This window comes from Tribolium castaneum, chromosome 1, assembly GCF_031307605.1.
Source record: "Tribolium castaneum strain GA2 chromosome 1, icTriCast1.1, whole genome shotgun sequence".
In the NCBI taxonomy this organism is placed as follows: domain Eukaryota; kingdom Metazoa; phylum Arthropoda; class Insecta; order Coleoptera; family Tenebrionidae; genus Tribolium; species Tribolium castaneum.
The window spans coordinates 15,648,741-15,664,108 of NC_087394.1; the positions used below are offsets into that span (position 1 = coordinate 15,648,741).

The 15,368-nt window shown below is 30.7% G+C and overlaps 1 protein-coding gene across 3 annotated transcripts in view; it reads left to right on the forward strand.

Annotated features, from left to right (window-relative positions):
- Window positions 1-15,368, forward strand: part of Nmdar2 (NMDA receptor 2) — a 186,540-nt gene that overhangs the window by 33,139 nt on the left and 138,033 nt on the right. The gene's annotated exons all lie outside the window — the stretch shown is intronic.

Genomic DNA, 15,368 nt, shown 5'->3' on the forward strand with positions numbered 1-15,368 from the left:
TTTATTTAAGATATCACTGCTTTTGTACCCTTTGCAATAAGTGAATAATTTTTTCTGTATTGGATAACCGACGGTTTAAAGAGCCTTCTAGAATTTTCAAAATTGTCAAATGTCAAAATTTATGGCTAGTATGATTTTTTTAAATAGTTATTAAAAAACTTCTATAACTAAGTTTTTTCTACTGGAAAAATTTTATTTTCTTTATTTTCTTAAAGGCAATCGAAAAAACATCGATATTAATGGTGATTTTTATCAATACGTCCTATACCTATCTTCTCCAGTTTTTGAAAAAAATATTAAAAAACGAATTTTACTTCGTAATTTTTTTAGTTAATAAAGTAGATCTTGTAAAGTGGTCAACAATTGTCAAACTTCAATATTTTATTTAGTGTTTAGCTGGTTTATTATTGAATAAGTAGTAAAACAATAATATTTAATTATGCTATATTATAACTTAGTGAATTATGTAAAGTAACTCAATCAGTCTGGCATCGAATTTTGAATTTTTTGAACGAAAATGGTAAACAAATCGAACATTTCTTTTAATTAAAGGCACAATTTTATCGTCTTTTTCTAAAGTTTACTTGATTGAAAATGAAAGTAATGAGCTAAAATTTAGTTTTTTGCGATTATTTCAAAAACTGTAAGAGATAGATATAGATTTTAATAAAAGCCTGCATGAAAATTGATGTTTTTTTGATTGCCATGGAAAAAACAGGATTATTCTATTTCAAAAAATTGATTTAAAACCATTTTTTAATCACCATTTTTAAAAAATCATAGTAGCCGTGCAAGTTGACAGTTGACAATCTTGAAGATTTGAAAAGACCCTTCGAACCCTTGGGTATCAAGTGCAAAAAGGATTATTTACTTATTGTAAAGGGTTTACGAGCCGTGATTTTTAAATGAACCACTGCAAATGAAAATTTGAATAAAAAAAATGACATAAATAAAAAACTATGACAGACAAGTACTAACAACTAGGGTAAATTTTACTCAGTTTTAAGAGGCAAATTCAAAAATGCAATAAAAATAGGCGGTTACTATTTAAAATTTCAAAGTTGGCGCCAAATTCTCGTAGTTCCGGAGAGTCAGCTATTTTGAAAATAATTTTGTTGAACTCAAAATGGTCGGTTTGGATTGCATTGTTTCTAATGTAGGCCCTAAAAGAATCACTCTGTATAATCCGCCCTCTAGTAATAATGAATTAAGTGTTGAAGTGGATACCTAATACAACTTTTAATGTACATTTGAACGACTTTACATCGATTTTATAACGCTGATATTGTTGTTTATATACCCATTATGTAAATCGGTGGTGAAATTTCCGCACAGGTGCAGGTGATATCTTTTAGTTTCACCCTTTGGAATTGTGCAGACGTGCCAGTTTTATTTAACTCCATGTGTGATATTTGATCGATGTGTTAGTTCAAATGTAGTTTTGTTTATTCAGGGTGAATCAAGTTCACCTTGTCTTTTGTATTTTGAATGTTCGATGCTGTACAGCAGCAGCACGTCTATCGTTTGAAGTGAAAACACAAGTTCCATTTCAAGGGTCAGTGAAAATGAGCACAAGTGGATTAATTAACACGGAAGAGTGAAACCAGCAGCTGAAGCAGAAACTGAAGCTGCATTTCAGTTCATTGATAAAAGAGTGGCCAATAATTTCAGCCAACAACAAGAACTTGTCAATCCAAACAGACGAATCTCTCGAGGCTCTAAAACACGGCCGAGAAATTTGAGCAGTATAATTTATAGTCTTTGTTTGATTTAGATCTCTCGACAAGGAGGGAAGGGTCTCGAAAGGCGTTATCGACAACTCCATCCCTTGATACGAAGTATGAAACTGAAACTCCATTAGTTTTACTGTTTTACGCTCTGCTTTTGACAATTAACAAGCGGACGCCTCTTTCACAAATGTAAATTAAACGACTATGATTGCGTTTTTAAACACCTATGATGTAAAAAGCTGAAAGTGATTTTAAAAATTGTTCTTTTAATGGAATGGCAATTACTTTGAAATCTCGTTTTCGCTCTTCCATTGATATTATGAATAGCCCAGTCAAATTAGACAAAAATACGGCGATCGGTGGAAAAAATTTCTAGAGAGATGGAATTTTTTTTAAACGTTTTCTTTACACTTGGGTAGACATACAGTTTGTCTCATCTAAGACTTTCGAGCCTGATGTCTCAGACATTTATTAACGGATTTTTATAAAATTTAAAATGCAGATATTTTGGAAGATAAAGATTAAAATCCAATTAATGCAAAAACTCAAATCTTAAAAACGTTATTTTTACATGCCTTTTTAAAATGTTAAGCCTTTTAATACTTATATTAAAAAAATTATCGTCAGTGAAAAATGCTGTCAGAAAAAACTCGTTCGTGGAAGACCTTTGTTTCGCGAGAAAAATAAGAAACAAACTATCAAACGTGGGTACAGATGCAAAAGCGTAGATCTCTATGAGACAAATGAGCACTAGCATTGAATTTTGGTCATCCCTACTCGCAGAAACTAACTGTCACGCAAGGGACATTTCACACTTATCTCTCACCCATACAAAGTTAAAAAACAATATTTGTGACTTACTTTTGGTACTGGATGCTTTAATTCTTTCAAAAAGTACTAAAAGATTGAACAACAAATGAAAAATTCTAGACACTTGAACATTCAGGACTTTGGAAATGTTTCGAACACTGCTGATTGGATTCTCTTCAAAAGCTTGAATTACAGCCCCAACTATTGCTTCGTTTCCAGTGACGTGTTTTGTCCTCACTCGATTTAGTTCAGGTACGTTTCCTGTGTCTTCAAATTATTGACGATTCTTTGAATTTTAAATTTCATAAATAACATTTCCCAAAAAGTCCAACGATACTTTCCATAGGCGAATAATAAGTCCTTTTTTAACAACACAAAAATTTCAGCCACTGTTGTTGGTTTTTAAAGTAATTTCACCAAATTAAAACAATTTTACTTTTCTGACAGCGTGCACACTTTTGACAGTTTTTTTCAGTGGTACACAAAATGCCGGATAGAAATGCTTCATCAATTGTTTTAAAAGGTGACTGCCCAAATTACTATCAAAATTTGGATTAAGCTTTTAACAACAAAATTTAATACTTTTTGGATCAGCTGAGCGATTTGGCTAATTTTTTGCGTGGCTATTTATTTTTTGTGGTTTAATGATCCAACGGTAATTTGGCTTTATTTTAAATAAAAGAAATGTGTTGTAAAATTTCATTTTTCAGCTTGAGGTCATTTTTTTGCTCTTAATTGAAAGACAACCTCCTAAAGTATGTGCATTCTAAATTTCATAATAATCTGTTGACAAATAACGGAGATATTAAGCTCGAAAGTTTTAGCTGAGACACCTTGTGTATCAAAAGTTTCCGAGGGTGGGGGTGAGCTCGAGGAGGGGGAGGCGTTAAAGTAGTCTTTTTTTGGTTTTTTGCTTATATCTCGAAAACTGTTACTCCTATCAATTTTTATCTTTTCACCTAAATTAAAGTCGATAAAATTTCCTACAAAATGATCCTAGCCTTATTGTTGTAGGACTAAACGTAAGCGAGCTACTAGCTTTTGAAGTTTGGTGTCTACATGACACTGTATAACTAAAAATTACTATATCACAAGTATTTATATGGAAATAGTGTGTGTAAAGCGTCTCTCAACTAAGCTAAGAGTGGAAAATAAGGGAGAAAAATACTTTCTTCCCTCGGGCTCTCCAGTTGAAGACTACAATTCAGCATCTGAAGATATGATAGAATGAGCTGTTGGACTTAATACATACAGTTTATTATAAGATTTATTTAAAACATCTATATTAGATCATCTATTTATTAATATTTTACTGAACAAGGCTGTAATTCAGTTTTCAATGTTAGAGACGAAGACGAAAATGTAGCATCTAAATACGACTCTGAAGACTTCTGTGACTCCCATGTCTCCCCCTTTCCCCTCTAATGAAGTGTTAGATTCAATAAATTCAGTTTATTGTCAGTTTTTCAAATCACAAGACATTTTCTTTTGAAGCACATTTTTTAAAATGTTTATTTTTTCCAGCCCTATAACTCGCTTATGGTTAGTCCTACAAGAAAAATACATATAACTATTTTGTAGCAAATTTTATCAGCTAATTTTAATAAGAAGATAAAAATTGATAGAAGTAACATTTTTCGCGATATAAGCAAAAAACCAAAAAAAGACTGCTTTAACCTCCTCCCTTTCCTCGAGCTCGCTCTCCACCTTCAGGGACTTTTGATATATGTCTACCCAAATGTAAAGGAAGCTTTTAAAAAAAACTCCAACTCTCTAGGAATTTTTTCCACTGATTTGTCTAATTTGACTGGGCTATGGAATTGTGTTTCGAATTCTGGTTCAAATTGAAAAAATAATTCGCATTAAATTATGAGGTTTAAAAGAACTTCAATTGTTGAAATAAACCATAAAAATTCGCACAATAGACGCTTTATGTTTGCTCTTTTTTTACTTAACATTCATAACGTTTGCGCAATAATGCAATAAATCAGAAACGTAAAACCAATCAGACGAAAACTGGACTGCTTCCATTGTGTTCATTTAATATTGCACTGAAGTACACTGCATATAAAGAGCTTCGATATTTTTATTGAATAAGGGTTTCGTATCTCTTTTAATTCGCATCCAGAGTTTGGTATAAAACGGGAATTAAATTACGAGTTAGAGATATGAGACCCGAAAGAAAAGAATTTAAAGTTTTTCAGGATAAAATAAACGGTGGCGTCCTTTCAACTTGTGGAAACTTCACTCCAAAGTGAAGAATTTCATGGCTGTTGGAACCGAGCATTCAGATAAAATGCGTCAAGGAGTCTTGTTTCCGCCTTTATTTTTGTGTGCGAAATCTTTGACCACTCCCTGTCATCTTGTAGGTAGAAAATCAAGACCAAAATTTTTTTAAATACTGTTATAACGTTTGTTTACTATTGTGTGGTGCGAAAGGCAGGTTTTTGTTAACCGGGACGAGAAAAATGAGAAATGTGTTCAATTGTGCTTTTGGCATAGCGGCGACAAGAAGTGCGTCTTGAACCGGCAAAGTAACTAACAACTACTTGCTCCCAGCTGTGCCACTTTAATTTTCCGTTTCATCTTTCCAACAACTTTTTAATCGCAGGAGGTCTGTTATCGTAAGAGTATTTTTAGTGCGAGATTCAAGTACTTAACAATAATGTTATTAATAAACAAATAATCCTTTATTTATAATCAGTATCGTTAATTTGTCAATAATTTATACAGTTTACTGTCAGTTAAGAGATAATCGACTTTGTTGTATTATTTGAAAAATGTGTATTAATTAGCGTGAAAAATGGTGGAGGCGCCGTGTTCGAAATGAAATTTGTTTACAATGAAACATTGATGCAGCTATTTCGCGGTTGCTTTTTAAACATAATTTCGTCAATTCGTATCAGGAGATTACACAAAAGGAATTAAATTATAAATGTCAACAATGATTACCAGCAATACTAATATGCTTATCCGAACAATTATTTGTTGAATTTTAAAAGAAAAAAATGTTTGTTACTAATATTAGCTAATTTGAATTTATATATATTATAAAAGAAAATTGTTTTCAAGCGTAAGTATGTAGAAAAGTAACATGTAATATAAAAAAATAATCAGAAAATAACTTATTTAACATTAGTTGACGTCATGACATGTTAATAAGTCCATGTGTGGAAAAAGGAAACGATTCTTGATTTTGAGAAAAATTAAAATGAATGTGATTTTGTTATTACATTACCATATAAACTCGAGAATTAAAAACCAAAACAATTTTTCAAACAGCACTTGCTTACTTTTGTGTGTTGTTAACTGACCGTAACCAACAAATTGATAAATTTGTCCAATTGTGCTTTTGGCACACCGACGACAAGAAGTGCGTCTTGAACCGAGAAGATAAAGTGGAAAAAATAAAGATCTTTTTACACTCCATAGATGTATAAGTATACATACTTACAGCTACTAGTTGCTCCTGCTTGTGCCACTTTAATGTTCCTTTTCAGTTTCTCATCAACTTTTTAATGACGTGTGGTCTTTTGTCATACAAATATTTTACTGATACTGATCCAAGTTTAACGTAATAATAATAATAATAATAATAATAATAATAATAATAATAATAATAATAATAATAATAATAATAATAATAATAATAATAATAATTTATTGTAAGCTAAATAAAACTAGGATTAGTTACAAATAGCCTATGTGTGTATCAAAGTTTTTGGATACGACAATAACTTCATTAGTATGTCAATAATAGGATTTATTAACAGCAAAAGGTATAATTAAATTAGTTACTCTTGTATTATATTTAAAACATTAATCTGGTTTTATGGAAAAGAGTGGAGGTGCCAGAATATGAATTTGAACAAAATGTTTTTGAAGATTACACAAAAGCAATTTTGTCATAAATAGCAACAAAGATTTACCAAGTATTGCTATCATATGAGATAATAATATCTGGTATTATTTATAGTTTTTTTTCGCTTTTTTTTGCTTCGCTTTATAGAAAATAATATTTTGCTTCATAGCAGGGGTGCAAAGTTCAATTTTACCCACCTAAAAAAATGACACCTACATTGCACTTTTAAATTGTTTGGTTAGAATTATACTGTCGTATGTAGGTATGTATTTTATGTTTATACGACAATGTAATAAAATCATAATCGAACGAAATTAAAGAACAAATAATTATTTACTTAACGAGTTACGATTTACACTTAATCGGACCCTATATTTCACGAGTGGAATATTAAACCACGAGTGAAAGCGAGTGGCTTGTCATCCACGAGGTGAAACAAATGAATCAGTTTACACGAAAATGAGTTGAATACTACATTTTATTTTCTGAATTAGACTCAACAAGGCTTAAAACTGCTCTAATTGTGTTAAAAGTAATTTGATGTTTCGTAATGAGAAATGCCAAACTTTCTTTCTTACGTAGGCAAAAAATCGTATATTTTGACAGTGTCAAAGAATAAATATTATTTTTTATAAAGCGAGGCGAAAAAATCATATGTACGTATGTCACGGGAGCAAAGTGAATTGTCTCCCTTGTGCAACTACAGCTTCGCGTCGGCTGCCAACTTTACCTACGAGAGGAAATTGTACACTTCGCTCCCATGATATACAGGGTGGTTTACATGACTTTACAAGTTTTGCGCTTAATGTTCTCACCCAAATATACAAAAGTCACAAAACACTTGATACAAAAAATACTCATTTAATTATTGAATTTTTGGAAACCCACGACAGTAGTTGTCAAACTAATCACTGTTTCATAAATAGTCAAAAACAATTTTCATTTGTTTTAACAAGAGACGGCATAAATATGATTCTAGTGTCCCTATCTTAATCGTTAACTAACTCGTAAAAATGTTTCAATTTTTTGTAGGGGTGAACAAATTTGAGAAGACTATCTACTTTCGGTCCACTTTCATAAAAACCATTATGGTGGAATTGACTAACCTGTTACCATGACAACTCATATAAAAGTTAATGCCAGAAGTACGCTATTTGCACCACAATGGTTTTTATGAAAGTGAACCTCGTATAGTTGTTCAAAATTTGTAATCGAGTTCTTATAGGAATATGTATTGTTGATTGCATTTTATAGGCACAGGCCACGTAAAATTACGTGAAACACTCTGTACTAATAGATATTTTCTTCAATCGTCATAACACTCATAGCAATGACATTTTGATGACGAAATAATGCTACTAGAAGATTGATTTATATGATCTAGCTGTTAAAGTTCCTAATAACCTTAAGCAATAAAGTTAAGATGACTTGATAGAATAGAAAAAGGTACCTACAAATAATTTACAAGAGTTGTATTGCATTTGAATTAGACTGCCACAAGATTTCCTCAAATTAACCACTTAAATTAAATTAAAACAGTGCTATTTTACCAAACAATGCGTAGCTCGTGAGCAGACATCATTTAGACATTTCACATTTTATTTCGTTTACATTTAATTAAATTGTTTTGTTATAATTTTATACTTTTTGTTAAAAATAAGTATATAGTAAAATTTTTATAATTTGGGCCGAATGTCGTGTAAATGTATCAATTAATACTTTCCCATCTGCTTATTAGTTTTGTCTTTGTTGTTACAATGCGAATGAGTGAAACAAAATACAAACCGTCAATCCTAGCGGATAATGGGAGGGTTTACCAGTCATTCTCTATGGGATGCCACTTTGATATTTTTTGTTATTGTTTTTTGTTGTTAAATAAATTAATATGTTTTTTGTATGTTTGCGTAGTCAACTCCATAAACAAAATGTTTACTATTGACAGCAAACATCCATGTTAATTGTGAATTTCAATTTAAAATTATTTTTGAATCCCAAAGACTGTAGTAGTTGGGCTTGCGAAAGTTTGCTGTCTCTTTTAACTGACCTAAGTGCGAGAAAGACAACTTACCCCTAGTTTGGTCCAACGTTTATCTTACTTGTTCCTATCTACTTTCTCGAAGAGTGAGAAGGACAACAACGTTTTACGACATTCGATCAAAATTATAAGAATATACCACGACAAAGATACATTGGTTTGAAGGCGCAATTGAGGTGCTATTGAACTATTAAAGTGATTTTCTACAACGCTTTAACCTCTGAATTTGTCAATTTTGAGACTTTCTTTACATTAATCGAAGTTTTACATAACGCTTCGCTTATACTTCTACTAGTGTATATTATTAAATTACTATTATTTGAATTTAACTAACATCACTTTTTATAAATACTATTTGCTTAAATTCAAAATACAGTCCGTGTCGAACTAACAATATTAAAAAACGATTTATTAATGGCGAAGCGAAGTTAGGCAATTCTTTTGTGATTGCAAATTAAATTGAACTTAATGTTGAACAGACAACAAAGTTACACGTAAATAACTTTAAACACAATTTAAGTTTTAAATTTATGTACGATTTTGTGCAAATTGGATTTTTTCTTGTTGAATTTTATTCAGTTTAATTGATTTTGGTAATAAATTCGCAGACCACCGCAAATCGCACATTTCGCGTTCGAATATTGAGTGGATGTTCAGAAGCTTAATTAGTGTGGAATGTAAGCTGTAGATTTACTAATATCAAAGGCAAATAGCATGAAATTAATTTTCTTGACAAATCGGAATTAGCTAATTAATTTTACGTCTACTCAATGCTTCGATCTAGAAAACATTTAATTGATAGCTGCTGCGGAATTTGTTGGCTATTTTACGTAACACTGATTAAAATTGGGTTAACACGAGCATCTTTTTCAAGACATTCCTAATAAAATGTTGTTTAATGTGAGCATCGTGGGAGATTGTTCAGTTCTCTAGTGAATTTACGAAATAGTAATGAAATGGAATGAAAGGTACTACAAGTAGATTACACAATTTTCTATACCTTTAATTTTAATATTGCTGTTTAAATTTTCAAACGTTTTTGTGTCAGCAAACAATCTATGAGAGTGCTTTTGATTCAAAGATCAATTTACAAACTTCAAGTGCTTCCCAGAATAATAACTACACCATAAACGGAGTTACCTACACCTTGTAAAGTGTTAACGATTATTTTTACGCTGTTATAAACACAATCGGCTAATAATAAAAATTGCAGTAGTTTTGCTGCCGTTTTTATAAATTAAATTTTAATAAATTATTTTGTTGGGCGCACCACAAACAAATTAACTTCACGTATTGCTGTTTTAGCTCCAGCTGAACTAACAGGACACAGTTTGACGCTAGACTGTAATGTAAATGAAAAGCTTAAAAATTATCGCAACCACCGCTGTTGATATTACGTTTGTTTAAGTAAAGTTTATGCACCATCTGCTTCAATATTGGATTCAGGTAGAGAAACAGCAATTTCCCTTCACAATTTGTTGGGGTATTAACCGACCGGAAAAATAAATGCATTCACCCATCTATCTACAGCTGAATTTACGTTTGGTTTTGTCAATAAAGTATTACTTTTCTTGCACAAAGTATTGGATTATAGGTTTCGTGTGTTAGCCAATTTAAATGCAAATGACCACAGCTGATCAATAGATAATCGGAACGCAGCTTATTTATTAAAAGCGAGCTTAATTTAAAAACTAATTTTTCATTAATCGGGCAGGATTTGTGTTGCATTGCCTTTTTTTTTCGTTTTCATTTACAAGAATCAAGAATCAGAATTTGTCTGTGTTTCGAGAGAGAAATGTTAAGCTGTTTGCTTTTAAAGTTCAAAGCAGAACTCATTCAGTGCTTTTCGATGAAAGGGAGAGTTAAAATCTCTTAATATCGGGCACGTAATACAGGAATGCACTGGAATCGTTAGTTGACATTTCTGCCATTCGTGTACAAGTGGATGCATGCATTGCATGGTCTGCATACCGAAGTATAATTACACAAAATAGGTGTAATTGTGAGATTCCAACAAAAAGTAAAGAAATGGACTTTGTTCATTTATTTAAACTAATACATTAAATTATAAAAAGTGATTCTTCGTATTTTAATCTTTTTAAACTTAGTGTTTTATTTTATTTTATGTGTTTTTCAAACAGCAAAGATCTTTTTTTAGAGCACACAGAGGTCTATGTCTAATGTTCTTCTCCATAATACGTATAAAACAGTACCATGATTGACTGACAGACAACGTACTGCCTAAACTATTGAACCTAAAAACATGAAATTGGAGGATACGTTCCTTAAGCCCCGTTGCTCAGTTCGGGCTTAAACCGAGTTTAACATTAAACTGAGTTTAAGCCGGCATCGAGTGTTGCTCAGTTACAAAATATCGACCAAGCCAATGTTTAAAATTGGTTTAACTAAGCTGTCGATCTTAGCCGCTTAAGTATTAGCTTATCGTTAAACATTTTAATATTAACGTTATTAATATACATAACTTTATATTTTTATTGAAATTGTTAACAGATGAATAAAAGAAACCGAAGTAGCAATTTTAAGCGCAAAGAAAAAAATTGTCAATTTTGTTAAAAATTACTAACACTGGATTATAAAAAAGATACTTGATTACGTTCCATGAAAAAAATGGAGCATGGGCTCAAATTACATTTAAGGCAACAGCAGACACCTGTAGAGAGGTTGCTACATTACGATAAATATGCGACAATTAAAAAAAAATTAAAATATGCAGGCCAACAATGTTAGAAAAAAGTAGACTGCTGGAGGATAATGTGGAGGCACAAATGTGAAAAAAATTTTTTTTAATGATAATTGGTGATTTAGAACTAATAAATTACCGAATTCAATAGTGAATTTTCTGATGATGCACAGAAAACTCGTAAATAAGTTTCAGTTCAGTTTAAGTTAAACTTGTTATAAATAAATAAACTTAAGCAATAACAGTAATGAGTAGAAGGGCATGGCAATAACATGTAAGTTAGTATAAAAAAAAACAAAAAAAGTTTAATGATAATAATTTACTTAATTTTATTTTGGTATATTAAACTATTAAACATTATTTTTTCAATTGCAGCAGCAAAATCCGACAATCAAGGGAAGAATGATGTTAGAATTAGTGATACTATGTAAACATTATGTGATTTTAATTATAGCACAAATTTTTAAACTGTTAAATTTATATAAAATGTTATGCTTTAAAAGTGAGAACGCCCAAGTCTTCAAATGCACAAAAGCAACAAATAAACTGAGCAAATCAGTTTACTGCTGTGTTTTGAAATAAAATCCAGAAAACGATAAATTGCACTTTTTCAGAAGAAAGCATAATTTGAAAATGCCGCGCATAAAAGAGTTCCAAGAAATAAGGAAAAGCCATTTCAGTTATTATCAATTATATTGAGATACATTTTTAACCTTATGATTCTTATTATAACGATATTATTCCTACAATGTACTAAAATATTGATAAATGATAATATTATTCAATCTTAACCTAACTTTTCAAAATCAGAACTGACAAAACAAAACCTCTCCAAGCAACCTCATACCTGAAGTGCGCAAGCGTACAGTACTGCCAACTGCATAAGTGACAGCTTAGCTAAATTTTCTACTGAGCTACACAACTACGGTTTAAACCATGGGTTTAAACCGCGTTTATGTAAGCAAAAGCTTAAGCTCGAACGGAGCAACCGGGCTCTGTAGAGTAAAGTTCCGCTAAGAAAAGATTTTTCTAAAAATTCTTTCGAAACAAGCGAAATGGGGTGTTAGAATTTGAATAAAAACCAGTCATTTTAAAAAAAATATTAAAGTTATACTTATGAAAATTGGTACTTAGGACTTAAGTTAAAAATGAAGAAAACATGTTTCATGTTTTTTGAAAAATCAACCCCTAAGAGGGTTAAATGGCGTGTTAAAGTTTTTTAAAAGTCCGTAATTTTAAATTCATGCAAATTGGTACTTGGGATTTCGGTTAAAGATGAAAAATCCATGTCTTAAGTCTTGGCAATTCCACTTCTTTAGGCTAAATGTAAACTTTTTTTATTTTTGAATTTATTAACTTATTCATGAGAATTTTTATTTGGGCTATTGACTAAAAATAAAATAAACACGTGGTTTGCACTTTTTCAAAATTCCACCATCTAAGGGGGTTAAATATAAAAGTCACTTTTAATCTTAATCACTTAATCTTTTAATCACTTTTAATTTATATCTATGAGAATTTGTATTTTGGCTTTTGATGAAAAATTGACAAACAAGTGTTTTAAGAAGGTTAAATTTTAAAATCTGTTAATTTTGAAGTTATATTCATTCAAATTGATATTTAAGCTTTCGGTTAAAAATGAAAGGCGTATTTCTGGATTTTTCGAAGTTCTAGAGAAGTCTAACTAAGAAAATTAGTATTTGGGCTACAAACTAAAAATAAAAAAACGCGTATTTTAGTTTTGTTGGCAATTCCACCCCCAAGGGGGTCAAATGTAAAATTCCTTCATTTAAGAGACATGTAGTTTAGGATTTTTATAACTTCCACTCTCATGTGTGTTAAATTCAGGGTGTTAGGGAATGGCTTAACAGTGATCAGACAAGTTACCAGCCCTTGTATCATTTTTCCAAAAAGTGTGTACTTTCTTCAGAAATTTTTATTAATCCACCTGTTGACAGCCACGGTGTTTCTTATGGTAGTTTAATAGCAGTTAATTTTTTCTTTAAACAAAATGGAGATGGTAGCGCATTAGTGTTTTGAGTATTATTCAAAATTGTTTCTAACATGTTCGTTTTTGTGGAAGCTTCGAATCCCGGTCTTAGCAAAAAAATGGGTTTTTTTTCGTAAAATTTAATAACAAAACACAAACTGGAATAGAAGAATAACGTAGTAGACCAAGAAGTTAATTTACATCTGCTGTTCTGTCAATAATATTATAATTTACGCTAATTTTTATAATCTTATTTCAGCGGTTCTCAAAATTTGGGACTTTAATTCCAGAACTATGCATTTTTGATTTAGATAAATTTTTCTTAAAAGGCTTGTTTTGCTGTTCTCTATCTACCTTTAAATTTATGCTAAACCATTTTCTAATATGCTGTATAACAATCCGTCATTTTTGAAGTTATATTCATGAGAACTGGTATTTGGGCTTTTAGTTAAAAATGTAGAAACATTTGTTTTCAAAATTTTTGCTTAAATACGGTGTCAAAATTTGTATAAAAATCTATTACTTGTTAAGATAATATCTATGAAAAAATTGTTAGTATTGGTATATTGGTGATTTACTCTTACCTTACAGATTAGTCGCTAAATTCTATATAAGAATAAAAGTAACATGATAAAAAATCTGATGTCTTTAGTAACAAGGAGATATCTTTTTTAAAGCGCCCATTTTGAAGGTCAGATAAACAGAAGTGGGCTGCAGATTCGATAATTGTTTGGTAATAATCTATGTCAATACTTATAAAACTTTAACTATAATAAGCATTAAGTGCATTATTTATTAAAAAAAATATATTTATAAATAAATTTATTTAAAAAAAGGTTCCGCATTGGTTTGAGTTAGCAAAATCATTAAAGTCATAGACGAAGTGCATAAATTTACCATCTCCAATTGAAATCAATTTTGAAATGACATTTGTGATCTTGAAAAAATTTTGACGGAAAAAATTTGTTTTTGGTTGTTTAGGGCAGGGAGTAATTAAAATTTATATTTTTAGCGACGTCTCGATTTTAATTAATTCATAATGAGGCTGCAATATTGATACGTTTTGCTTGAAGGTAACTTGGCACAAACACAGTGTTGAGCCGCTTTGTCCAAATGACTCGGTTTTTTGGTGTTCCTGTTGTATTTAAAAACAATTAAAAAAACTTTACCCATTTATACAAAAAAGAAAAAAAGGCTTGATCCTTAATTACAACATTCAGAAACTACAAGTAGCTTTGGAACAAGGAATTTCATCATCAAGTACATGAAAAAAAAACATCTATAATCAGCCTGAATTAAAACTTACGCGAACGAAGTCGCGGGTAACTGCTAGTTTGAATGTAGATGATCAGTGCATTTAGTGGCAGAGAACCATGTATACATTTGCATAGTAAACGTCATAAAATGTTAATAGTCAAAGAGAAAAAAAATTAATAACCATCGCAATGCAATAAATTTTTTTTTTTTAATTTTCAGATTCTTTGATGTTGCGGACACATATTAAATAATAAAAGTAATAATGGCGCTATGTAATAGTTTGTAAAACAATTGTGTTTGTTTGCACCAAACCTAGCTTGATGAAATTCAATTTATAATTTCCCAATTACTTCGCGTTCACGTTTAGAAAAGAAAATAGTAGGCAGATAATTGCAGTCTACTTTCTGCAGTGTTATTTTAATTGAAATGACTTTTTACTCTTAGCTTTATTATATAAAGTCATTACCCGCGCAGTAATTATGGAGCCTTTCGTGCACTGAGTTTTCGTTTAATAGAAACCATAACAAATTAACGAACTTTCAACCCTCTTGAAGTAGATTTGTACAATTATGACGTAAAACGCTGTCGTATAGTTGAATTGTTTGGTATTTTTCCCAATTATCTCTTTTATGACTTATGGCTGTGCACCAACACAAAGGCAGTTAGGGTAAATGAAGGCACACAGCTTATAATTTTCTCACAATTTCCGTTTCAATGCACGAGTAAAACAGCGTAATAAAATTTTGTGTTGTATGTGTTTTCTTAATTATGTTAATATCTACCTTCATAACCAGATCCTGGATCGCAACAGGGAGCAATAAATGCTCAATCGAGTCAACTGAATGTGTGATAACTTTTTGTTTCTTATTTTAAACCTAACCTATCTAAAACTAGGATTTGTGATAAAATCGAATTTTGACATGTTTTTTTATACAATTTTACTTTTCTACTCTGTTTAATGTTACTTACACCATTATCAATCT